This window comes from Rhododendron vialii, chromosome 7a (assembly GCF_030253575.1).
Source record: "Rhododendron vialii isolate Sample 1 chromosome 7a, ASM3025357v1".
Taxonomy (NCBI): Eukaryota; Viridiplantae; Streptophyta; class Magnoliopsida; order Ericales; family Ericaceae; genus Rhododendron; species Rhododendron vialii.
In genome coordinates this window covers 33,812,629-33,840,282 of record NC_080563.1, presented here as the reverse complement: position 1 = coordinate 33,840,282, position 27,654 = coordinate 33,812,629, and the positions used below count along the sequence as shown (strand labels likewise).

Genomic DNA, 27,654 nt, shown 5'->3' with positions numbered 1-27,654 from the left:
GGGCTTGTAAGTAACCTGATGTTCCTGCCGTTGTTCTTGTTGTATTGACTAAGACGCGAGACGTCAGGTTAGGACCAAAAATAGGGGAAACTCTGCCGAAATTTCCACGTTGCTTACTATGATTTGGAATTAGTAGTTCAATTGTGGTGGGAAATAGGTTCAGAAGCCCTTTTGGATAACTTGAACTCCAGTTGATCAATTTTGGGGGCCAAAATTGCTCCTCATGTCACCCCTAATACTTCATACAAGTAAATACACAACTTTACATGTTGACCAAATTTCTGACTTCAAAATGAATGCCACACTCAATTCCAGTTAAGTGTATAGAAAATTTGCTAAATATGGCATTAGGAACCAACTAAATAATATTTCAAGATTTCATGTTTGGGATCAAATCCATGGTAGGAGTGTCACATAGCAACAACAACCAAGCATTAGAAAATTAGTTTGGGATCAAATTCCACATCTCACCAATGTTTCAAATTATTTTTCAAAAACTAGGACACGAGCCGTGTCCGACACGGAAACGGACACGACACAAGGACATTCTAGAAACTCAAATTCCACCAGTCCAGAAACTCCAAACTGAAACTCAATTTCAGCACTCTAGAAACTCAATTTCCAGCACCTAATCGTGAAGTAATTGTTACCAACATTGAAACTCAAAACTGAAATGCATACACAACTGTTGCCAACATTGAATGTGACACCTTTTTCATTAAACAAAATGATAGAAACACCACATAATTTTCACTTCACCACAAAACATGAATGAGAGAATTACCATAAATTAGTTTCTAACAAAATACAAGAAACTCCCTATATCAATAAGCAAGTTTTCTACTATTCGCTGTTATCATTTGCATTCATCATTTCTGAAAAACTTTATTGTGCTCCTCCCCACCCTTGCCCTTGACTTCCCATAAAACTTGATTGTGCTCCTTCCCAACCTCGACGTTGATCTCCCCAAAAACTTGATTGTCCTCTTCCCCAAACTTGAGTACCGGTAAAACTAGGCATGGTGCTTTGTGAACTTGGGAAATTGTTTATAAATAGGTTAAAACTTGTTCCGGTTGGGCATAAACTTGGAGAAAATGGGAGGACGCTTCCGCCTTGTGCCGGGAGGACACTTCCGCCTTGTGCCATATTTGGCTGCATATTATGAGACATCATATTTGGCCACATTAACTGCTCCATGTAGCTTGGGTAACTCTACCCAACAACATCACCAATAGTTTAACATGAAACATAAACATAAAAAATTAAACAAGAAGAATAAAATATATTATGACATGAGCTTATCTCGACAAACCGCAATATCATTGCATGCCAAATATCAAGTGTAAAAATCATTATCCCAAAATTATGACATGAGCTTATCTCGGCAAACCACAATACCAATCCAGTGGGGTATATGCATATGAACAATCAATTCATATGTATGTAAGGAGGAGGAAGAAAGGGAGGTGTTGGCAGGGGTAGGCAAAGTGATGACTAAGAACCATGTAGCCCCTCAACAAAATGGGGTTTCCATTCTCAGGCAGTCTAAAACACAAAGCAACATCATAATTTGTGGAGCAAATCAGCTAGCTGATGAATGAATGGGATAAGAGATCAAAAATGTTACATGCATTCAATGTCTATATGCAATTATGCATACCCAAGCACAGACATATGGAGATTTCCAAGCAACATATAAAAATGGAAAGGCATGAAAAAACAACGATAGCTAGTAAATTGCTGCATATGTTCAGGACAGACAAGAATTGCAACTTCCATCTACCAGCTTCAACCTCCAAATTAAGTAAATCTCAGATATTAATAGATACCTACATGGATTCTCCCAATTACAGAACCAGTGGCAGCAGAAGTTGAAACTTTGATGCAATAATGCTTATACTTCTAAACTCTACAAGCATTAAGGACAATACCCAAGTGATTAGTTTTCTCTTAATACGAGCCCATTATCCATATACATCAGCAAAGTATGAACTAGATAGAATCAGAAGCCAAACAAATCTTTTTTACTTTCTACACAAACAAACACTCAAACAAATAAGCACTTGGCTAAAAAAAATATTGCTGATTTGTATATCAGTCAAAAACTACTTCTAATTTAAAACCCCAATACAAAAAGTGAGAATAGGCTATAAAATAAAAACGAGATATCAACAAGCAAATTCCCAGGAGGCCCCAAATATGGTCATATTAATTGGTTCGACCCAAAATGTTGGGATTTTTTGAACTAGTTAGAATCGATTGAAATTGAAGGGGTCATCGACAACCAACAGATATCAACATATATAGATGAAAGAGAGAGAGAGAGAGAGAGAGAGAGAGAGAGAGAGAGGGGGGGGGGGGGGGGGAGACACCTTGGCGGTGAATTTGATTGCGCTGGTGCGTTGGTTTTCGCCACGGGTCGGTCGCCGGTGGTGCTCATGGTCGACGGAGTGGAGGTGACGCTGGTGGCCGCCGGTGGTGGTGGTGAGGCTGATGGTCGACAGTGGTGGAAGTGAGGTGATGGTCGGGCTCCTCCTCCTCTTCTATCTCTCTGTTCCGTTTTGTGTTTTCGCGCGAGTGGGTTTCTGGGAGGGCTGATTCAAAATTTCAGGACTTAGTTTTTTTTTTTTTAACTTTGAGACGACGTCAGGCTGACGTCAGCTATCCTGGGTTGGGGCAAGGGTGGGTTTCCTGGTCCTTAGACTTATTGTTGCAGAAAAGGAGGGAGGAGAGAGAAGAAAATAATATTTTTATCCTTGGTGAATACTCCAGTTGTTAGGTAGAAATAACTGTCAACTGTTCAAAATGGAAAAATAGAGTCATGTTTGGAGAACGTGCTGCAAGGCTGTTTTGGTGCCATAATGAGGTAAAATAGCTACAAATGTTGGTTTTGCTAAGCTAATAAACTTGCCTCACCAATTCTATTTGCATCCCACTTTTGTCTTCATACTGATCAACTAAAAAGTTCTAAAGTTTTTGACAAAAGCACCCTCATACAAAATGACCTTATTACCCCTCTAATTTCTACATACAACCACGTACCTTTTTTTTTATACCAGAAATAAACTCGATTTATATATAAAATCAATATACAAAGGACCGGTATAAATTCAAAATACAAAGGACCGGAACTTCATCAGTCAGAAAATACAGAAAAACAACAAATAAACAAACAAAACAAAACAAAAAAGAAAGTCTCGCCAGAGCCAGACCCGTCAATCACACTTACATGCAGCCACATACCTTAAAACCCAATTTCATTACTTCTAAATCCAACCCACCTTCTTCCTCCTTCTCCCTCCTCCACACCCTTCATCTTCCCACTTTCCTCCTAACACCCTACTGTATATCCAACCAAATCCCTCCAAAATCTATTTTAATGCATCATCGGGAGTTTACAACAACAATTGAAACCATTCATCTTGTACGTACGGTTAAGAACAACATACGATTTGAATCATTATCGTTGGTCCAATCAAGACCCAAGAAATAAAACTTGGACGGGTTTGAAGAATCGGTTATGGAGGCAAATCGAAGCCAAAAAGAATATAGATGGTCGAACACGGAGTTGTGCTATGCACTTGTGCATGTGCGCACACACATGCATGTTGTGCATGATCTAAGCTTTCGGAAATGCATCTAACGGTTTAAATTTCATCTCAATAATAAATAATCAAGAATTGTTTATTTTCGAAATGTGATCCGAGCCGTCGGATACACAATCCGACGGCTCGAGTTGTGCATTGTGCACACATGGCCACACAATGGGAAAGTGACTTTTTGATAGCCTGACTTTTTGATAGCCAAAAATAAAGAAAAGACAAGACAAGACAAGGGCAAGTGACTATGTCTATACGTGAGTATACGTGGGCGGCAGCTCCGCCAACAAATCATATGCGATTAGATAACGCACGAACGGCGGATCAAAAAAAAAAGAGATAACGCACGAACGCGACTTCTCGCTCCCCTCGTCACATAACGACACTCGATTCCGTGGAGAACCGATTATAGTATATATACAGAAGATCACAGAGGCATACAGAGAGAGAGAGAGAGAGAGAGAGAGAGAGAGAGAGACAATGGGGATGAAGGATGACGAGGAGAGGAGGTTGGACGGAGGAGTGGTGGTGGTGAATCCGAAGCCCAACAAAGGATTGACTTCCAAAGCCGTCGATTGGCTGGAGAAGCTGATAGTGAAGCTCATGTACGATTCTTCCCAGCCTCACCACTACCTCTCCGGTAACTTCGCTCCGGTTCGCGACGAGACCCCTCCTTTCAAGGACCTCCCCGTCAAAGGTCACCTACCGGTACGTCTAGTTCTCGTTTAAGATCGGTTTGTTACATAAAAGGATAATACATCAGGAACAGACGCAATTGATAGTTGAGAGACGAAATAACAAAATTGAGATAGTTTTGGGACGAAATTTAGTGTATTAACCCCTCACGTAAACAAACCAAGCCTGAAACGTCTCGTTAAGTTTCCAAACCTAAGTTCGAACAAGCTACTATTCGGCTCATTCGGTTTATGATTTATAAAAAGTTCAAGCTAAGAGAGTTCGGATCGTGGTCGGCTTGATTAAAGCTTGGCTTGTGTACATGGTTCAAAGCTCGTTAAATTTTCAAACCAAGCTTGAGCAATTAACTATTCGGCTCATTTATCCTACTCTATACATTGCTACAATTGTGTAGGAGATTTCTAATTGCCATTGTTATTTCTATAGAGAAAATATTGAAAAATTTGGGCACTGATTGGTTGGGTACTTGATTGTTAAATTGATGGATACACTTGTTTAATCTGTTGCGGTTTAAATCCTACAATACGAGTATCCGACAAATCAATATGTTTAGAGGGTAAAACCGATACGTTTCGTTAAATGAGTCATACATTTTTTGTTTTTGTTTTGATAAATATCTTATGTTTATACACATCTTGTGATGATAGTGATACGGTACATATCTTATCATATGGTACAGTGAGAGTATCCCCACATGTATCATGTATTCTTATGTTTAAATGAGTGTTTTTGATTCAAAATCATGTTTGAAATTTGTTGCGAAATAAGTGAAAGCCATAAAACTTTTGTGGAATTGGCATTGTTTTTGTGGAGGCTGGGGGCGGGGGTTTGCTGGAGTTCGAACTTTGAAGTGCTTTATTAAGTCGTATTTGTATGGAGATGGAGTTTTACTCATTCCTTTGAAGGGAGTTGAAGTTAGATGAAGGCTGCTATATGGTAGAAAAAACGATATGCTAGATATTGAGTGTTGCAAAAATGAATGTTGTGGCATGTGAGTGGCAGAATAGTTTTCCATTTTTTTTGTTGCTGCTGGGAACAGTATAAGTTGATCAAAAAGAATGTGGAGTAATTGTATTTGAGGGGAATTATAGCGAGTCTTTGCACTGGTTGAAGTAAATGAGTACTTTTATGTCAAACTTTGTCCACTGTGTACCTAAATTGTTTAAATGGAGATTCGGTCAGAAAGTTGGCCGAATTACTCCTATCAATCAGATAACTTGGTAGATTGGGTCTCATTCTGGTTGGAAAAAGATGGCCTGAAAATTAGAATATCCTCAAGACGGGGCAATGAGTAAGCAAAAGATTTATGGAATACCATGACAGCAAAAATGCAAATAAGAAGTTTTGTGGCGCTGATCAGCTGAGGTTGGTTGTTAAAATGATTATGAACCATTTAACAAGAAGAATTTACATTCCCTAGGCCAAAAGCTAATAAACAGGTTTGTTGTTAATATTGCGAAAGGATAAGCATGGATTTATCTTTTGGAGACAGGGAGAAAATGAGAAAGCAAGGGGTGTGGTTTCTCTTGTTTTTTACATCGCAGCCCCAAGTAGGAGTAGAACGCACGATGGGGTGTTGGCTTAATAGTAGAGATAGCTCTTGTTAACTGCATCATTGTGCCTTTTGGCTGTGAAATGACAAGTCCTAAATCTATTACTTAGTTATTATGAAGCAGATTTGCGATCCTTTAGATTGTACAATCTGGAATGCTTTGTGCCCAGTTCTGGCCTCATGGCTTTTGGGAATCATCTTTACAGTGGAAATCTCAGAATTTGTTGAAATGTTCACTGATATTCAAAAAATATAAGTAAATAGAAAAAATGAAACTGTTTTTTAACGGCTTATGGCAGCTTTAAAGTAGCTAGGAGGTCAAAACAGAAGGGATGGCATGCCGAAACTGGCTGCTCGTCTATACCCAATGCATCATGCCGAAACCAGGGAAGGAGTTTGAAGAAATAAGGAAGGGCCCAGGCCCATTTCCTCCGAGTTTCGCAATCATGGGTGCATGATACATCAGATCTCCATCGTTTTTTGTTAGTGTGAATGGATCTTCCATTTGCCTAACGGCGGTTGGGAGCCCGTGAATGGCGTGTTGGTGTGGCTGTGAACCCGAGTGCTCTTGGTGTTGCTCAGCTTTCTTGGGGAGGCATTGCTGCAGTGGCGTTGTGGCGGCTGTGCTCTGGGCCGGCTTTCCTAGCCGTTTGGGGAGATCGAAGTGACAATCTTTGGCGGTCTCGGGGATTCGGGAATGGATGGACTCTCGGCGCTGCTGGTCGTCATCTGGTGTCCAGGGGAGATGGGTTTGGGTCCTGATCGGTGGTTTCTGGTGGTGGTTGGTGGTGAGATGACCGTTTGGTCGTTGTCTGTTCGCTTGAGGTTTTCTGGCGGCAGCAGTATGGATGATGGTTGTGTTAGATTTTGGGTTAGGTAGTGGTGTTGGGCTGAGCTTGGTTCATTTTTCGGGCAGGGCTTGGCGCGTCTCTTGAGCTTTTGTTGTAGATTTGGGTTTGAGACCCATAGGATTTCTGGGCTTGGCCCAATGGGTGTAATGGGGCTTTGCCCCAATGGGTGTTTTCTTGCTAACCTAGGCTTTGGGTCTCGGGTAGGCAAATAATAGTTCTTAGCTTTGCTTAAGATTTGATGTCATCATTCCTTGTCCTTTTAATCCTTGACAAATTTCAAGGATTAGTAAAATATTTTGCCGTTCAAAAAAAAAAAAAAAAGTCTTTCAAGTCTGTTGCTTTCGTAAGGTTAGCCATGGGCTCACAATTTTATGGCTCTTGTAGTGGTAATGAGGCTCGATTAATATAAAAATACAGCACGTTGAATATACGTTATATTTACAATTATCTGTTACTCTTCTCTCTCTCTGAGATGTACTGACAATTTGAAAGTTTTCTAACATGATGTTTTAATCTTTTCATTTCCTTTTCATGTTGAAACCTTTCCTTGCCAAATATATGGTATTTCATTGAGTTTTAAAGGTCATATAACTGGCTGGGAAGTTATATTACGTATAACTTTGTTTATATGACAGCCGAGCTGGAAGGAAAAAAAACTCTTTGTTTATGTGACAGTATATGGCAGTCTGTTTAGTCTAAACGAAAGGATTTTGCAGGAGTGTCTTGATGGTGAGTTTGTCAGAGTTGGTCCTAATCCGAAGTTTGCTCCTGTGGCCGGATATCATTGGTACATCGTTATTCTTGTCATCCTCCAAGTTTCAATAAGGACTTATTGATCTATTTAGAGATGTACTCATGTTGTGGTGCATTCGAAGGAAAAGATAAAACCTTTTCCTGGCTTATCTGCTTCATTTTCGCTTTAGAGATACAAGATTCTCATATGCACAAATATCTTTCCTTTGTTATTGTTGTCTGTTAATATCAACTGGATGATAGTTGTGCTAATTCCTTTTGTTGCTCAAATTGCAGGTTTGATGGAGATGGGTGCGTCTTCTTGTCCCCTCACTCATCTTAAAGTATATGTAGTTTATTTCAAGTTTTTTTTTTTTTTTTAAGGAGTTCTACATTTTACATTCACCATCCCTTTTGATTCTGGGAAGATGGCTTCATTGTTTAGATAAATCAACCTGTGCTATTATCGACAAAATTCTCCACAAAGTTTTAACATCTCATTTCACTGATGTAACTGAACTTCTTTACATCTCAACATGCATCATAGCTGCCTAAGTGCCTATCCAATTTGTGGATACTTTAATCCTAGTGACCATGTATGAACTTCAGTTTGCATGTTTAGGTGCAATGTTGGCATTTGTTTAAGATCTGGCTTGCATCATCTGATTTCATTTTTGCACTTTCTTTGATAATCTCGTGTTCAGTACAAAATAGGAAGCTTTCGTATTGTCACACCCATATATCTACAAGTAGTGAGAATGTGAGATACTGGTACAAACTTACAAATATGTTAGATGTTGTTATATACCAAGCTTCCTTGCCTTAACTGCCAAGGCGTAAAGTTGGTTTATGACTGAATGAGCAGCAGAGAGACTCTTGTGCCTGCTGTTTCGTAAGAGCATCTCCAGTGGTGCAGTTGAAAATGTTAGGTAAAATGTGTTTTATACAACAAATATAGAAAAAGTGGGACCCAATTTTATGTGTCAAGGTTGTGTTAATTTTGAGAGTGATTGGATGTTCCAATGGTGTTAGTAAAGAGTGTGATCTCCACTCTTTTGTTTCATTCTCTCTCCTCTCTCTTTCTCACGTTTCCCAACTCTTTCTCTCTCATGTCCTCTCTTTCTCTCTCCTTTGTCTTCTCTTCTTTGTTAGTTAGTATCTCCCTATAACTAGCATCCTTCCTAAAGAACTTCCTAACTAACACCCAATAACACACAAGGTAGTACACTCATTGGAGCACCAAAAACACATATATTTGCCAACTCTTAATTTATCCACTAAAACACTTCCTAAAACACTCATTGGAGGTGCTCTTACTCAGTTCTCAGAGTACTACGGTCAACGCCTATTCCTTTTTCTGAGGTGCTTCCAATGCCTAAAGACGTCTCATTGTACATCATCAAGCTTTTTAATGGCAACGTGTCCTTTGTTCTCTTTCTCATCATTCAGTTGTTACATGGTATTATCGGTTGACAAAAAGGCTTTTTAGGAACATAATCGGAAGTGATGTACCGAAAAGGGGACTGAAGGCCCCAGGTTGGTGCAGAAAGACTCTGTGTGGATGCTAAGTGAGAAGTACCCATCATTTTGAAGGAGGGAATCTGTTAAGCAACATATCCAAAACTAGGACTAAAGGATAATATTCAATCTTTATGGTGCAAAACAGAGTGTTAGTTGTACAATATATTGTTGTAATATATTCGGAATAAGGGATAATATTCAATCTTTATGGTGCAAAACAGAGTGTTAGTTGTACAATATATTGTTGTAATTAATAACTTAACAATCTTACTGTTTGTCCTAAATAAATTTTATGCATCATATTTGATTTAGGACTCAGGAAGCAAATGTGTTGATGCTCCAGTCTGTTGATCAATATATTGCAATAGTTGGGTGGAATTAGTTTAAAGGTTCATATTGAGGTCTTAGGATTTTCTAAGCCTTGACATAGCATTTGCTCACGTAACATCCGATTGGCCCTTTTAGATGCACAAAAAGTGGAAAAATGATTGGAAAGACTCTGTGTGTGTGTGTGTAAAGATCTCTCTCTCTCTCTCTCTCTCTCTCTCTCTCTCTCTCTCTCTCTCTCTCTCTCTCTCTCTCTCAAAGTGAATTTGCTATTTTCTTCTTCCTTTCTATATAGCTGTCCTTGTTCTTATCCATTCTTCGGAGTGCAATATCAGAATCTGTCTTCAAGTTCTCGAAGGGTTTGAGTAATGAATTTAATCATGCAGTATGATTCATGGTTTGCGCATCAAGGAGGGAAAAGCAACATATGTTTCCCGTTATGTAAAGACATCACGTCTTAAACAAGAAGAGTTTTTTGGAGGATCCAAATTTATGAAGGTATACCTTTGAACTCCAGAAATGTTCTGAGGTTTCTACGAGTGCAGTCTCTCTGTTCATAGCTATAATGTTTACTAGTATGGCATGTAATCACAAAATAGTTAAAAGGTAAATTAAAGGTAGCCAAACAGGGGAATCTCTTTCTAAACTAAATATTTGGGAAGTCAAACTAAAATGGCGCTGAACTTAGAAGTCAGAAAGGAAGGACAAGACCTAAGTCTGCATGATTTAAATAGTGACAAGTTTCTTCATTTTGTGACAAATCCAATCTAAGACTGCAACCAGTGCTTGAATATAAAGAATTGGATGCCTGCTGTGTCTTGTTTGTATTGTTGCAGCAGTCTAACTTTGGCTACTATCTACAAATGATCTGTGCCCCAAGGTGAGCAAGAGGCAGGAAGCAAATGAGAGAAATTAACCATAATCCCTTTCTATGCTTCTCTCTAGGAACCGTAGTCTGTTTCACACCTTTTCTTTTCTCTCTTTTTCTGTTCCCCAAATTTTTGCTTTGTTTGCTTGTCTCTTGTATCCCAAATGTTTAGTTTCTAAAGGGATAAATTCGTTAATTGCATGGGATAGATGTAGAAAATAGGATGAGTAATCAAACACGTAAACCGTCGTACAGAAACCAAACCAAACCAAATCGAGCATTGTTTCCCAATCAACTGGGGTCGACTATATGAATCCTATTTTTCCATGGAACTTTGTCAAGGGTTATCTGTTCACTTAGATTTAGTAAGCCCAAATCCTTTCGTATCATGGTATCCAAAGCCAGTTTAGGTCTTCCTCGTCCCTTAGCCCTACTATCTACAACTATCATGTCACTATTCTTGATTATTGTGTCTGCAGGTCTATGGTAAATATATCCAAACTAGTGTTCTAAAATAAGGAATTAATTGGCGGTTAATCGCTGGTGGGGTCTATCCGATTAGGTCAAACTTACGATTAATTGCCGATTACTAATTAATATGCACCGATTAATCGCTCAAAGGTGGCCGACTAGCGCCTAGCAACTTTTAGTTCATTGATCCAAACCACCTTAATCTATTCTCTCTTAGCTTATCCTGTATATGTACAACTCCTATCATCTCATGAATAGTTTCATTTCTAATTCTAGCTCTCTTAGTCTTACCACACATCTATCTCAACATCCTCATTTTAGCTACACTCATCTTACTCTCTTTTTGCTTCTTGATAGGCCAACATTCCGTCCCGTAAAGTATCACTGGTCGTATAACAGTTTTACAAAGTTTTCCTTTCAATTTTTTAGGTATCCTTCGATCACACTATGCACCAGAAGCACCTCTCTACTTGAGCCACCCAACTTGGATCCTATACACCTAAAATGCTCACTTTTTGGTATCTCCTGATCCTAAATCCTCACTTCTTCTTCTTGGGCACTTCTATTGTTACTACACTTACACTGCATATACTCAGTTTTACTCCTACTTATCCTAAATTCTTTGGACTCTAGTGCTTCTCTCCAAATTTTTAACCCGCTTGCAGTTTCATCTGCAAAGACAATATCATTTGCAAACAAAATATACCACGGAATATCATCCTGAATATGCCTAGTCAACTTTAGGGATGGCGACAGGGTGGATCGGGGATGGATTTGACGATCCTCGTACCTGATCCCCAAATCTCATATTCGCCTCAATCCCCACCCCGTTCCCCGAACAGGAAATCACCTCTGCCTTGCCCATTTTTGAAGACAAAAAAACATAAAAATTAAAATATAACCTTTTTAAATATAACATATTCCAGGCAAGTAATGGCAAATCTAAATTTTTTAAGTACCCTTATTTTTGAATTCCAACAACCATCAAAACCAAACAATTAAACCTCACTTTTCCACAAATTACACAAGCATAATCCATACATCATCTGCAATAACCATATTGGTAAAACTAAAAAAAAATATATAAAAATCACGGAGCAGGGAGGTACATGGAACCACGTTAGACCCGATCCCCGAAACTTTTTAAAATGTTGCCTCCAAATCTGATCCGAACCCTGGAAAAAACTCCGAAACTGCCATCTTTAGTCCACTCATCCATAACTAAGGCAAAAAGGTAGGGCTAAAAGTTAACCCTTGGTGTAGCCTTGTTGTGAATTTACTTGTTTCCACTTTCCCCTACTGATGATCTAATAGTAGTGATGGCACCTTCATATATGTCTCTAACTACATCGATATATCATTTTGTCACTCCCTTTCGCTCCAAAACCCACCCTATGATATCCTTGGGCAACCTATCATAGGGCTTTTCTATCTAAGTCTATAAAAATCAGATGGGGATCCCTCTTATTTTCCTTGTACTTTTCTACCAATCTCCTCAACGGATAAATTGCTTCCATGGCTGATCTCCCCAGCATAAATCCAAATTGCTTCTTCGACACCATTGTCACTATTCTCAAGCGATGCTCAATAACTCTTTCCCACAACTTCATTGTATGGCTCATCTACATGATGCCTCTATGGTTGTTGCAACTTTGAAAATGGTGCTCCTCCTCCACTTGTCAGGCAACCACATACTGAAGCAAATGTAAATTTATTTTAAATTATCCTTTGTATAATGATCGTTGATCCATTTATCGTGTCTTTGTATTGTCAAATTAGATTGGAGACCTCAAGGGGCTCTTTGGGTTGCTTATGGTTAACATGCAAATGTTGAGAGCAAAGCTGAAAGTATTGGATGTTTCATATGGACACGGAACAGGTAGGTTGAATGGCCTTTTTCTGCGGTATCCCATGGGATTGTGAATGTTTGACAAGTCAATTCTTGTAAAATAGAAGCAATAACTCATGTGAGAAGTGAGGAAAAGAACTTACTATTTTTCACATTCTGCTAGGCAACACAGCTCTCGTATATCATCATGGCAAGCTCTTGGCGCTTTCAGAGGCAGATAAACCATGTGAGCCAATCTCCTCCCTCTGTTTTGATGGAAGAACCAAATCCAGTTTTTATTTCCTTTCGAGTATTAATGTGTATCGGTACTAAGTGGTTATGTGAGATTGACCCATGTCTTAGTCTTTTTTATTCCTTTTTGGATTGTAGATTTGTATTTATATGCTGCATGCAGCTTGAAAAACAGATGCCTAATTGTCTAAAGGGAACTGGAAAAGCTGAAAATTTTGTAGCATCATACATCATCAAGCAACTCCATCATGCTTTCCAATTATTTTGCAATGCTGAATGTTTTCTCTGCTGCAATGTGCAGATGTCGTTAAAGTTCTGGAAGATGGAGATCTGCAGACACTTGGCATGTTGGATTATGACAAGAGATTGGCTCATTCCTTCACTGCACATCCCAAAGTTGACCCATTCACTGGTGAAACATATCTTCCAAAATGCGATCTCGTCAAGTGCTATTCATAATACTCCCTTTTGATCTATGGAACCTTGCATGCAGGCGAGATGTTTACTTTTGGCTATTCTCATGCACCACCATACATTACATACAGAGTTATTTCAAAGGATGGTTTCATGCAAGATCCTGTGCCAATAACAATACCGGAGCCAATCATGATGCATGACTTTGCCATTACTGAAAATTATGCAATTATTATGGACCTTCCTTTGTACTTCCGACCAAAGGTATAGTTATTTTCAGTTTCCTTTCCTATAATATTGTCCTTGTGGTAATCTGTTGTGGCCGAGTGGTTAAGACATTTTATGTGACTGAATCTCATAGAATACAAGTAATTGATCGATTTAAGCAGCTTAATATTTGGTTATTTATTCTTTGATATGACAAATAATATGCTTGAAAGCCAATTCGCTGTCTTGTGATTTTCACAAGACGGTGATCTGTTTTTTTGGTCCACGTTTAGGTAAAATGTTGTGGGTACCAAATGGCATCAGCCCATATGGGGGTTGTGTTTCTTTGTCTACTTATCTTTGCTCAACCAGCTGAATGTCTCACAATGTCACACATATTCGATCACATGAATTGTGGAAGGAAAAGAGGAAGAGGATAGGAAAATGAACAGTCCATTTGAGGGCTTCCCAATCTCTCATACTGGAAATGGCAGCTATAATAATGATTTCTTAGAGCATCTCCAATGGCATGTTATATTTGTCGGCATAGGCCCAAAGCTATATTAGAGTGTAAAACTCCAAATTTCCTTCTTCAATGGTGAGGTAAAACACATGCTATATTTACTTATAGTTATATGTTGTGCCATATATAGCACAATATACAGCTATAGCTACAATGCTCTCTCATCATGGGACCCATAGATGAAAATTGACATTTTGTAAAAAACTAGAAGAAATAGCATTTGCACCATTGGAGCTACATTGCTATAGTATACTAATTTGAGATTATTCATTGCTATATTATAGCAATAACTATCCATATAGCAACTCCACTATTGGAGATAGGCGTTCATTTTTAGAGAATGCGTATTACCAGTTAAACGAGAAAACAATTCGTTATTTCCTTTTTCTTAGACTGATTGCTCATTTGCTCTATAAAACCTGCTACTAATTATAAAGTGCCATACTCTCACTGCCTTCATAAAACAGGAGGGTCTTTAGGAATATTCCTAACAAAATATTCTCTCTCAATGGTTCAGATTAATCTCAAACACAAATTTCATCTACTCATACAAACAAATCTAACGGCCCAGATTTCTCCCTCTTCATTCGCACAAATTAAGTTCTGGATGGCATGTTTTGTAAATAATGTGCAATCGTGGGCTTATAATTTGAAAGAAAAAAGGTCTACTTTCAAAATTTGAAACCCACACCCACGTGGCTTACTATACTCATTCTCTCTCAGTCTCTCACTTTCCCCTTCTTCTTTCTCTCTCTCTCTGTGGAAACCCAATTGACGCCATTAGCCGGCGACATCTCAGAGGCTCCCATATGGATTATCTCTTATGCATACAGTATGTAGAATTGTTGAATTTAAAGAGAAAAAGAAACAACTTTGGTGGCAATTTCGTATATTCTGTTTAGTCAAAAATCCTCTGAATGTATTAGCCTTAGATCAATAATCAGTTTCGGTATTAAATTTTGGATCACGACAAAGGGGGAGCTCCCCCCTGTCCCCTTGCCCCCCCTCCCCCTTTTTTTTTTCCCCTAAAAGTGCTAAATGGGTTAACAATGCTCAAAGTAGTTGATATATGTGAAGAGATCCGTGTTTAGCACTTTTAGTAAAAATTGGAAATTGCCCTCAAGTTACAAAATTGCTGGATGTATTTATTTGCTTCATTAAGCCCAACTCGACATACTTCTTTAATCTTTTCTGGAGGAGTAAAAGAAATTGGTACGAACTCTACGAGCAAATTGATAGTTCTTTGTAGCTAGCTTAAATGTATAGTTAGAAGAGTGCTGTAAACACGGGTAATTATCTTTCGTGTCACTAAGAAGAGGATCACAAATTACACACTAATGAATCGATTTAGTATTTGAGCCACTAGCTAGCAAGTGCCACGGGCAAGCACTAGTGATTCTATAAATTACAAGATTTGGACGAGATCAATACATAAATTTATTGTCAGTCGGCTATGGACTTACTTCAATGGCAGATGATCAATGCCAGTACAAAGCCACATGAAAAGCCTTGTATTATGCTCCCTTTTCCTAAGATATGGATGGAAAGGGAAAGGAGTCTATGGCCTATGAAAAACAAGTAAACACAAGAGAAAAGAAAAGAAGAGAAAGGTCTTTGAAAAGGTTAAGGTTCCCCCCTTCTGGTTGAAGTGTTATTATGTTGGAGACATTTATTTTTGGTTGCTTGGACAACTGTTTGTGAATAATTTTCTTTCTACAAAAGAAAATTAGATTCTCATAAGTTGCAATCTCACAGTAGGCCTTGCATATTGGTGTTGGTAATGGCTACATAACATGTATTAGGAGAAAGGCTTGGTTGAGAGAATCATACAGGGGCGGTTGATTTGTTTAGGTTATTGAATTGTGCATGAGATATCGAGCTCTACTTGCTTATGACACTTCAATTTTCAGGAAATGGTGAAGGATAAGAAACTGATCTTCACATTTGATTCAACTAAAAAGGCCCGTTTTGGCGTTCTTCCACGTTATGCGAAGGATGAACTCTTAATCAAATGGTTCGACCTTCCTAATTGCTTTATATTCCACAATGGTGAGCCCCATTGCTCTGCCTTTTCTTGAAATCCAAAACACAAAACAAAAGAAAGTACCATTATTTATCTCAGTTTGGATTGCGCAGTTGACTATTTTATATTTTCTTAAGTGTGACGGTTAACCTACAGTCAAGTTGTATTCTGACAGGAAAACTTTAGATTTTTCTAAGATTCACTTGATCATTCTTTTGCCTGTAGCCCTTTCTAGAAGCCTAAACAGTAGAACGCGCTTGCCGCTTACTTCTGCTGCATTGTTTCTGAAGTTAAACAGCATTGGCAATTGAGCCTTCAGTTACTTGGTAAAGTTAACTTTAGAAACCCCAAGCATTTTCTCAGTTTGGATTGTACTTGAAAGCTTACTCAAGGTTTACCATCTAAAAGCCTGGGTTAATAAAACGTTACTTTAGAAAACTCAAGCATTTTCTTGTTCGTTTGCTTTCTTGTTGCCCTCTTAGTGCTCGTAGGAGTTAGTATTTGCTACAAGTCAACCCTCCAGTAATTATTTCTGCTAGGAGACCCTACATTGTTAGTTAAGCAATAAACGATGAGCCACAAGAATAGGCTCATGCGATTTGATGAAGGGGATCTATTTGAAAAGGTACTCAAACCTCTTTCGGCCTTTTGAGGAACACATCGAGCGAGAATTGGATTTTGGTCAGGCAATGTGTGGTTGGTAAACGATGATTAGTTTTTAGCAAGGTACAAAATGTTTCATAAGATGTTGAATATGATTCGAGAGTTTTTTTTTCCGGTAAATTAATAATAAAAACAAAAGAATCCAGCATACAGAGCAAAGGAAGGCATTCCTTTCTGGCAACGAACAACAGAAAACTAACAACCTCTACGAACACATTACCTCTAAGACTATTTAAAATATTTCATTGGTTACAAAGCCAAATATTCTCCTAAGTTTGAGGGAAGTTCCTCCGAGAACTAACCCTAGCCCAAACATTAGTATGATTAGCTCCCTTGAATATCTGCTGCTCCTCTTCCAAAAATCCAAGAATTCCTCTCAATCTAGATTTGATACAGAGCTGCTGCTAAGGAGAGTTTATACAGATTGACCCTCAAAGAGTTGCCCTGACAAAACCCAAAAGCCCAGCTAAGTTCCTGACTCCGTTCCCCGGGCCTTCTCAAGCTTCTAAAACTGCCCAAAATGATTCCCCACATGGCCTAGAAAAATCACAGTAAAAAAGAGATGATCATGAGATTCATTCCCAGTATATCCTATACTATACAATATAGTGGGGGCTTGAGAATCCTCCAAACTCCGATCCCCTAATTTCTAGAATTTAGATTGTTTTATAAATTTGCAGAAACCGAAACTCTAGTTAATTGTCCTCAACTCCTTAACTCCTAAATTAACTACCCACTCCTCACCCACATGCTATGTTGCACGGACATGGGCAATTAAACTTAATGGACACGCCGCGTGGCGTGTCCTATACGTTTTCAGGAGTTTCCCTAGTGTGTCTGGTGCAACAACCTCTGAGAAGTGTTGGTGCTTCATATCCCACATGTCATACTTCCTTAAGGTTCCACCACCTCCCATACCAATGGGTATGATATCATTGGTTTTGGTTAATATGAATGAGTATTAAACTTTAATCTAGACTCTTTTAAAGAAAAAATGAATCTTCCTTGAATTTATTGAATTTTTAGTTATCCTAAAAACACATGGAGTTTTCAGAGTATCTACTTGCCAATTTGAAGTTATTATATCGTTGTATCCCTCTATTCTATCCTCCTTTTCCCATGATTTTCAGTTACTCTGAAAAAATACCGTACTTTTTCTGTATTTTCATGTATCGCGTGAGGTTACTGCTAGTTGCATATTATATTTTTAATGCCTTAAGCGAAAGTGATATGATTTCAGCATGCAATTAGGGTCTGAGAATATATTTCAATCGACGCATGTTTCTCCTTCCACAAAAGATGCATATTTTGATTGTCTTGAGTTGTAAGAAAGCAACTGGTCGTTTGATATTTTGACATCATTAATAATTATGTAATAAATGTTTTGGATGAATTTTGTTTCCTGATAGTCTGTATGATAAGAAGGTTTTCTTGCGACTTTATTAGTTATGAGATACTAGAGTCTAGAGTAATTAACCATCAACCATAGGGTAAACTTGTTTCTCGACACTTATCCAGCGGTCACCGCATCCAACATGTGACTGTTTAATTGGACCATAGTCTGCTGACGTTATATGCTGTTAATTTGTATAAGCTGGTAGTCCTTGAATGTCTATTTTCTAGTTCTGATTTATCGTTGAAAGTTTCACTTGGTGATTCTTTTACATTGGGAAAAAGGAAGAAAAATAGTGCAAAACAAACACAATTAATTCCTTTAGAGAATTCTTTGTGCGTGTGTGTATGTGGGGGGCTTTACTGTGTATCGTTCTTTGAGTGCTTTTAGGCTTTATCAATTCCTGTGGAATGCTTGCGTTTGCCTTGTTTCCTCCCTAACCTCTTCAGTGGAATTATTTTCCTTTGTCTAGCCAATGCATGGGAGGAAGGGGATGAAGTTGTTTTGATCTTCAGAATCCGGATTTAGACATGGTTAGCGGTAATGTCAAAGAAAAGCTCGAGAATTTCGCAAATGAACTGTAAGACTCTTACCCTAAGAACATTCGAAGAACAGATTGTACCTGTATTAGCTAGCTCTAATTGCTTCTTATTGGAGTTTTTCAGGTATGAGATGAGATTTAACATGAAAACTGGTCTGGCATCACAGAAGAAACTCTCAGCATCTGCTGTAGATTTCCCAAGGGTAAATGAGAGCTACACTGGGAGGTATGTAGATTGAGCGTTTAGTACGATTGCGATTTACAGATTTTATTGTTCACTTGTATCTAATACAAAAATCAATCATTTTCTGTGATTCATGCGTTTAAAGTTATATGTACTCTTTATCTGTTGTTTGCATCATCTGATGTCCAAGAATGCGCTTCTTATTTTCCACTCCTAAACTGTTGTTCCAAGTCGACTTTAATTCCATAAGCTCTTGTTTACCTCTTGATATTAGAAACATTGAGTTTTATCTGCACCTTGCACTAATGATATTGTGCAACTATAGGAAACAACGATTTGTTTATGGAACCATGCTTGACAGCATTGCAAAAGTTACTGGAATTATCAAATTTGATTTGCACGCTGAACCAGATTCTGAAAAAACAAAACTTGAAGTTGGGGGAAATGTTCAAGGCATTTTTGACCTGGGACCTGGAAGATTTGGTTCGGAGGCTATTTTTGTCCCTCGTGAGCCCGGTATTACTTCTGAAGAAGATGATGGGTACTTAATATTCTTTGTCCATGATGAAGCGAGTGGGTAAGTGTTCCTTTCTTGCCTTAGCGTAAATGTAACATTAACTGCTTCTTTGCCCACCCTTGTTCAACTACTAGTATGAGAATATGTTGCAATTCATTAGTGCAGTATCTTAGAACCAAAAACTGTTAACTGTATATGATAGTATCTGATCACTGATCAACAAAGTAAATTCCGAGTTCAGTTCTCTTTGAACTTTGTTGAGCCGATGTGCTCTCCAGGTTGTGATGGTTAAGAGATAAACTATAGAAAAGTATTTTCCTCGAAAGGGGAAAATTACTTTCTTGTACGGTGGTAGCAAACACAGATGATTGGGCCTGTGAAGAACCTAAACCAGTTGAGTGGATCGGTAGATTAAACTATAATCTGGATGGATCTTTCGTGATCTCTGATTAGTAACCTTGAAGGACCTCTATGAACTTTGTTAGAACAGTGGCTTAAGTCAGCTGAGTTGGACTTTGTAACCTTATTTATTGCTGTCTGGCTAATATATGCCTTCAAACCTTTGTATGTACCAATGACATTCACAATCCTATGATTTGGAGAAGAACAAGGACCAAGAAGTCTTTAATAATCATAAGTTTGTGAATGTCATAGCCACCACTAAATAATGCCATCTTCAATTTATCGTTCCGTATAGATAGAAGAAGCAGCAATGTTACTTCGCCTCAAAACTGAAATCTTAAGTGCAATCAATTTTGTGATATAAATGCATTCTGACCAAATTTTGTTCTATGATGTTCAGGAAATCAGCAGTTAATGTGATTGACGCCAAGACGATGTCGGCTGATCCAGTTGCAGTGGTTGAATTACCGCATAGAGTTCCTTATGGATTCCATGCCTTTTTTGTTACAGAGGTCAGCATTTTCTGTTTTCTCCAAAGTTTAATCCAGTGAACAAGATCATCAACCACCGTATTGAGGTTAAACATTGGGGAGAAATTAGCAAATGTGCTGAGAAAAGCTTTTGAATTGGTTAGAAAACAAAGAGAAGTAATAAAACTTTGAAGTAATAAAATTCCGAATACTCTTAATAAAGATGCACACACTTGCAAATAGGCTGTTATGCATGTAAGGTTGTTAACACACAATACGATTGACACTTAGCTGAATATATACCTGAACACTTTTATTGGTGCTAATAAATCGTTTGCTTGATAATACATGAGTAAGCAAAAAACTGACTTGGTTCCTCAAATCTTAGTGGATCAAATATGACCAGACCGTTGCATTTGGGTCAACAATTAGGTAGGTATAGGTTATACAAGTATCCTAGAAGCTCTCAGCCCATCTCTAGGCTCAAGTTGTTAAAAGCGCGTTTGCATGTAATTTTGTTGGAAAATGAGCTCTAGTTTTGTCGATTATGGATTGACGAGACGAAAAAACATTGCCCTGTGATACTGTAGATAGATCTCCTACCATTTCCCACGATGACTTCTTAAGTCGTAACAATATGCAGCTTCTTCCAACAGCATTGAGGCATTCCCTAACTAATTCTCGACTTCTACTTCTCGAGTCAAACAACCATCTTCGAAAATGTTTTGCTCCTACTACTGTGATTGTTTTTCATTCAACTTCTCTTCGTTTTTGGTTAATTATGGTGCAATAACCTTCATTAATTTCTATTCACGATGTTTCGAACAGGAGCAACTTAAAGAACAGGCAAAGCTCTGAAGACGTAACTGCACTAGTGGTTGAAGTAGAGCCCCAAAGGCATTGACAGGCCTGCGTATGTGAAGTAAGCCACTCTATCAGTTTAGTATAGTATATAGAAAACAGAATTTCACAGTATGTATCATTTGTCGAATTACCTTTGGCAGCTGAGAAAGGAAATGTTGTGAGACGAAGAAGCATATTACATTGCAAGTGCCTCTGATAATATCGTTGTAATGAATGTTTAGAGCCCGTTGTATTCTACGCTTGTGTACCAATGCTCTTGCTTGTTCTGGCTTCCATTTACTTTAGGTGTCTTGAGAAGTTATTGGGTGCTTCTAGGGCAAATCTGAGAATTGCCCTAATTTGATAAGAATTGGTCTGTATTCTGTAGTACGGCCCTTCACTTTTGTATCTACTAGACTACTACTACTACTTCAAAATACCGGAAGGCTCCAAAGTGTTTTACACGCTTTATCTTCCAAAAATATCTTTTCAAAACACATGGAATAACTAACCCTACCAAATTATGTACACAGCTCACAGACAAAACTTGTTGCACTGATAACAATTGCGCCGTCGAATTCCAAAGCCCTAGGCATAACTTCGACAACAAATGCCGATCAAATGCACTGGATTCTCAAGAGGGATTTATACGGATGACCCTCTCACGACATTGCACACAACCCAATGGCTCCTTCAGTGCCCGTAGTCTCTCACACCAATGCCTATCAAATCCCTTGGCACTCTTCTTCGTTCACAGTTGCCACATGCCAGAATATCTTCCTGCCAAAGTTCTACCAATTCGAAGTTGTAAGCATTCCTCAAACGTGCAAGTGTAATGCTGGGTTTTGGATCATAATAGCGTTGGTCATGACGAGCATTTTTTGCATGTAAGTTTTTTGATGAATTGCTTCTATCGCCATTTGATTATAATCCAATGACATCTCCCAATCTCTTTGTTTCTATCCTTCCGTGCCTGTGGTCTCTCATGCCAACGCCTATCAACTCTCTTTGTTGTTCTTTTGCTTTTTCCTTTTCAGTTTGGTTAACTTTCAAATACTTCAGTGACACCTCCCAATGGCTCTACAAGCCCCCACCAAATCAATCAGCACAGTTCTTCGTTTGATGTTGCCCACCGCCCAGAATCTCTTCCTGCCGGAGTTTTCCCGATTTCTAATGCTGAGTTTAGACCATGGTTATGCCATATTGTTATTGCACTTAAGATGTTCAATGAACTGTTTCTATTCTCCATTGAGTATAATACTACAACCCTAACAAGTTTCATAAATTATATTTTCCTTACATGTCTCTTTGATGGTAATTGGTAAATCGACATTCAAAATCGCACTGCAAAGACAAATCAATGAAAGAGAGAGAGGACCAACCAGAAAAAGCTATGGGTTGTGAAGTCCATTTGATTTCGTAGCTACCAAATCAAAAATAAAATATCTCTCTCTCTCTCTCTCTCTCTCTCTCTCTCTCTCTCTCTCTACTTTAAAAAATGTGAAGGCCACTTAGGGTGGGTTTGGATTAAAAAGTAGTGAGTGACTTTTTTCCGTCTTTATTCACAAAAAAAATTGCATTTGTTAGTTTTGCGACAATTCTCGACGGGAGGAACCGAAAAAGTAAAAAAAGTTTGATCGAATCTCACACAGTAATTTTTTTGAAAAAGACAAAAAAACAAGTCAAAAAGACTGAAAAATAAGTCAAAATTTTTTTTATACGTTTTCGATAATTTTTTTAATAATTTTTCGGTTTCTCTCGTCGAGATGAATTAATAAGTCACAAAAGTTTGACGCAACGCTAACAAATGCAAAAAAAAAATTAAATAAAGACAAAAAAGAAGTCACTCCCTACTTTTTAATCCAAATTCACCCTTCAAATTTTGGTGCCTCTCTCCATTTTCCTCAGGTCTATTCCAGAGCTTTCTCTTTTCTTTTCCTTAAATAGGAACCAAACAAACCCGAAGGAATTTTTATTTTTATTTTCCTTTGTTTTCCTCCATTTTCCATAGGTTCCAACAGAGCCTGGGTGTTTTCCCACTTTATCTTCCAAAAATACCTGTGCAAAACAATTAAAATAGTTTATGCTTTGTTTAGATGGTGTTTTGAAATTTTTTGAGCAATGAGTGGAGAGAAAAATTAGAGTAATAATCGGAGATAAGGATGATGAGTGGAGATATATAAAGAGAGAAATAAAAATAATGATTGAAAGTAAAGAAGTATAGTAATAAGTATTTTTTGAGTTAAATTTTTTTATTTTAAAATACCATTCAAACAAGCATAAATTTATCCCAAATTAAAAAGACGGACAGGGCTTGCAAACAATCCAAGGTCGAGCTTCGTAGAGTTCGAGCTCATCGTTTATTAATCTGGGAGATTAGATAAGGCCTTTTGTATCCAACGACAAGGATTCGAATAGAAGGGAGCAGAGGCCCCGATGGGGAGACAAATAGGTACGACTTCTCTAATTTGCTGGTCTTGAGAATGAAATTCCTCTTAGGATCAAAAAAAAAAAGAAGAATGAAATTCCTCTTGTGCGACTGTCGTTTGATTTCAATTGACTGTTAAGGTTTGCCATTGTGTGCCGTTTCCATTTTTTCGCCCGCGTATGTGATGTTTCGGAGTGTCTGTATGTGACGCATGTATTACGATCCATGAAGATTGGGGGAGAGAGGGTAAGACAACAATGAAGCGTTTGTTAATCATTTACTAATCGTGCCGAGTCTCCCTTAACAAGCCTAGCTTTTGTTCAAACGAGCCGAGCTCTACTCTTCAAGAACTCGAGCTCTGCTCGCGCTTACTAAACTAGCCGAGCCGAGCTTATGAGCTGCTCGGTTCATTCTCGAGAGGTATCTATTTTTTTGTACTTCCTAAATCCAGTGTATTGGCTTGTATTATGCTTTAGATTCCACATTTCAATTTTTGCATCTGCGCGTATCTTAGACCATCACCAATCTTGACCCCATTTTAAGACTCAAATTCAAAATTTGGAAAAAATCACTAAAATCCTCTCCAATTCTTTACCCAAACCCTTTCCCATTTTAGGTTTTACACATTTTTTTGCCCAAATTTGGGACAACCAAAGCTTTGACCTCCAACAGCTAGTTAGAGAGAGAGAAGACTTGGCCGGAGCGTACTCTATGAACTGGGTGTCGACGGCCCACTGCTGGATGGCGGAGGGCTTCTCGTAGCCTTGTAGATCACGCAGAGGTCGTCCTTGATCCCCATCTCGTCGAAGCTCGTCTTCGACACATCCTTGATACAAAATCCATTTAACACCATCCTCATTAGGCAGACAAGGCTTTAAATCAGCCGGAGTAGACTCCATGATTTCTTGAAAAAACAGGATTCCTTGCCCAGGGCCATTTCCAATCCCAAGCCTTAGAAGTAGAGCCAACTTTATCAGTTCCAGGACCTGCCTATGTTAAAAGCAACTCTCTCCCTGTAATGCTTGAACAAGGGGCCTAAAAGATGCTGATTAAAGGCCCAAACACATTGCTTAAGCCTTCATGATATCAAGCTTTAGAGCACATCTAGGTCTTCCCTTATCAGTATGGCAGCCCTTGATCAATTCTTGCATAAGAAGAATATTGTCCATCATTGACCTACCCTCAATAAATGTTGATTGTGTAGGGCCAATAACAAAAGGAAGGGTAGCTTGTAGTCTATTAGCCGAAATCTTGGTTACAAATTTATAGGTCAGATCGCAACAAGCAATGGCATATAATCCTTACTCTGTTTGGAGAGCCAACCTTTGGAATCAAAGCGTTAGCTGTGAAATTCCAATCTCTGAGTATCTGGCCACTTCCAAAAATTACTTGATATCTTTTAGAAAGTCCTCCCCACGACTTCCTAACTATGCTTATAGAAGTCAGAGCTATATCCCTTCTCCCCACTATTGATTTCAAAGCCATGGTAATTTCCTTAACTGTAAGAGGGCTAATCATATTATCTCTAAGATTCTAAGGAACTTTCCTTGTAATTGTAGTAGAAAGGCCATCTAGCATCACTCCTTGATACAAAACAAGACCCATGAAAGTCTTGGTAATATCGCCAAATCTACTTGATTATATCTGCTTTTTCCTCTAATATCTCACCATTTCTGCTAGTAAGGCCAAGAATCATATTCCCACTACTATGGAAAATTCACGATGAAAGTTTCTTGTATTTTGGTCTCCAAGGACCAACCATTTTACCGTGGACTTATGTTTCTTAAAGCCTCCTCTAGTCAGTGTTCTAAATGGCGGCCTCGGCGGCCGCCTAGGCGCTTGGAGGTACTCCACCGCCACGCCAATACCCCTTGGCGTTTGATTTGGCGCCCAGGGAGGTTTGGCGGTGTTTGGCGGCCGCCTAGGTGAGCTTGGTGGGCTCGGCGGCGTCTTTGGAGGCCTAAAATGTATACTATTAACCTAAAAGGGCTAGGATCAAAAGTACAAAAACTAAAAGGGCTTATTATGTAATTTTACAAAATTTACATTTACATTTACATCCTCCATTCAACACTCAACACTCCAGTCGATCAGAGCTCCAGTCGACGCCATCGTCTCTCTCTCTATCTCCCGCCGGTATGTCTCTCTCTCTCTCTCTCTCTCTCTCTCGCTCGCTCTCTCTCTCGGCCCTCTCTTCAGTCTCGCTCTCTCTCTCTCGGCTCTCTGAGTCTCTCTCTCTCTCTCTCTCTCTCTCTCTCTCATTCTCTCTCTCTCTCACACAATGATCTGCTCACACACACACAGTGATCGTTCTGGTGTTGGGTATTTCGCAGTCCCCACAGATTGTGCCTGAATTTCGTAAATCGCCAAAATGTCAGTTCAAAATGGAAAAAAAAAATTAATCAAGAAACAAGAAAAGAAATTTAGAGAGCTTTCAGAAGTGTACATACCTGAATGGTTTTATTCAACTTATTTGCTAGTTGTTACTACTTAATTTCATTTGGGTTTGTACTTTGAAGTTTGAACTTGCATTATGGATACATGGAATACAGTTGTGGATAATGGTTTGTTTTAAAAAAAAAAAACGCCGAATTGCTTGGCGCCGCCTAGGCGGCTTGGGGCTTGGAGGTGGGTCTCCGCCCTACTACCGCCGAGTGCCATTTAGAACATTGCCTCTAGTCCTCTGCATAATCTAACTTGACGTATTTCTGAACCAACTCCTCCTTTTCATGCAAAGCAGAATTGCCTGAAAGGGTCGGATAGAGCTTATGGAGCGCAACCTCCTTTTACGAAATTAATTGTAAGAAGAGATCACAAACTTGCTTATTTTAAAGATTCTCTCTTTGAAACACAAATACGAATGGGTATGAACAAGAGGTACTCCCTCTATGAACACACAATATGAGAAAACTCTCAATTTTCATTAATTCATAAACAACTAATTTGTCCCAAGGCTTACATCTCAAATTATAGTAGAGTATTACTAAAATACTAAAAAAGAAATACAGAATTGAATGCTAGTTCAAAACAAACTAGGAAACTAAATATTTCTTAGAGCACTTATTCGGTTATTCCTAAAATTGAAACTTCCTAACAAAATTATGAAAATCAAAATAAGGAAAACTAGAGAATGCTATTTATCAAATTATTTCAATTTCCATTCTGCATCAAGAGCCAATGCACATCCTTTAATTCCCCCTTAGCTTGTGCTAATCTTCCATGAACATTACTATAATACTTGCTATTAAAAAGCTTAAGCTCTGTATTCAAGTTCCTCAACTTATTGCTGAGAACATACATAAGATTACCTCAAACATTCTTCTGCTGACCGTGTTCCACCATCCCCTTTGAACTTACCATTCTTCATCAAAATTTTTGAAAGGGCTTTTTCTATTAACTTGAGGCAATACAATTAGAAGCAAAGCATAATTGTTAGATACCCCTGTAGCTAATAACATGAATCATTACACAACACCCTATCCAGCCTAGTTTTATTGAAATCCTCCCCCCATCTTTTATTGGACCGTATAAACCAAAATCCTTTTGATGTAAAATCTTCCATACGAATGGCTTCCAAGCATACAACTATTAATGTGGTTAACTCTTTTTTGATTTTCAATTGTTACTCATTGATTAAAGTTATTTAATTGCAGTGTGAATACGCTCCAATTAGAAGACAAGAAGTGATAGAGAAAGTTTCGGCAGAAACTGTCAATGAGTTTTACAGAACGTGGTATCACTCGAAAAGAATGGCGATGTGGTTGGTAATCATGCCGACAAACAAGTTTACTTCTTGGATTTTTCTCCTCGTATCTATTTTTCCTTAACTTTGAATCATATCTGGTAACTAATTTGCAAAAGTTGTTTTTATTCTATTTTCCCGTTTGCCATGAATCTACTTGGGAACTATTTTGGGTCCAAAATTTCAGAGCATGAATCGCCACGAATACCAAAACTTAAGATTCTATCTTTCACCGAAGCTCGCTTTTCCCACTGTGTCGACCCATCTCGTCAGGTTATACTACATTACTTTATGCTGATTTTTATATTTGCTAAGCACCTTGTGTGGATCTTATAGATAGCTTTTCTTTTATCAGCAATCTTATAGATAGTTGTATTCTTTACTGGTAAGTTTATTGTGTTCAAATAAAAGCATAAGGCTACGAGGCTAGAGATGTTGCATGTCTTGCTTACTTTTATAGAAAAAGCCATGTAGTTTTCTATGTGTTCTTTTATATTGAAACCACTGCTGGTGTAGTTTAGTTTTTTGGATTTTGTTAGGTGTATGGCCGTTGTTTTGTTGCATCATGGGGTTTGCCCCTGTGCTTTTGTCACAGTAAAAGCGTATG

The 27,654-nt window shown here is 38.4% G+C and overlaps 1 long non-coding RNA gene and 1 pseudogene across 1 annotated transcript; one reads left to right on the top strand and one right to left on the bottom strand.

The window, feature by feature from the left end:
* Positions 1-436: 436 nt before the first annotated feature.
* Positions 437-1,254, bottom strand: LOC131333506 (uncharacterized). Its single transcript, XR_009201827.1, has 2 exons — positions 741-1,254; positions 437-628 (listed from the first exon to the last, which is right to left on the bottom strand). It is a non-coding gene; the product is annotated as an uncharacterized LOC131333506 (long non-coding RNA).
* A 2,721-nt stretch (positions 1,255-3,975) lies between these two features.
* LOC131334895 (carotenoid 9,10(9',10')-cleavage dioxygenase 1-like) lies at positions 3,976-21,133 on the top strand (annotated as a pseudogene).
* Positions 21,134-27,654: the final 6,521 nt, after the last annotated feature.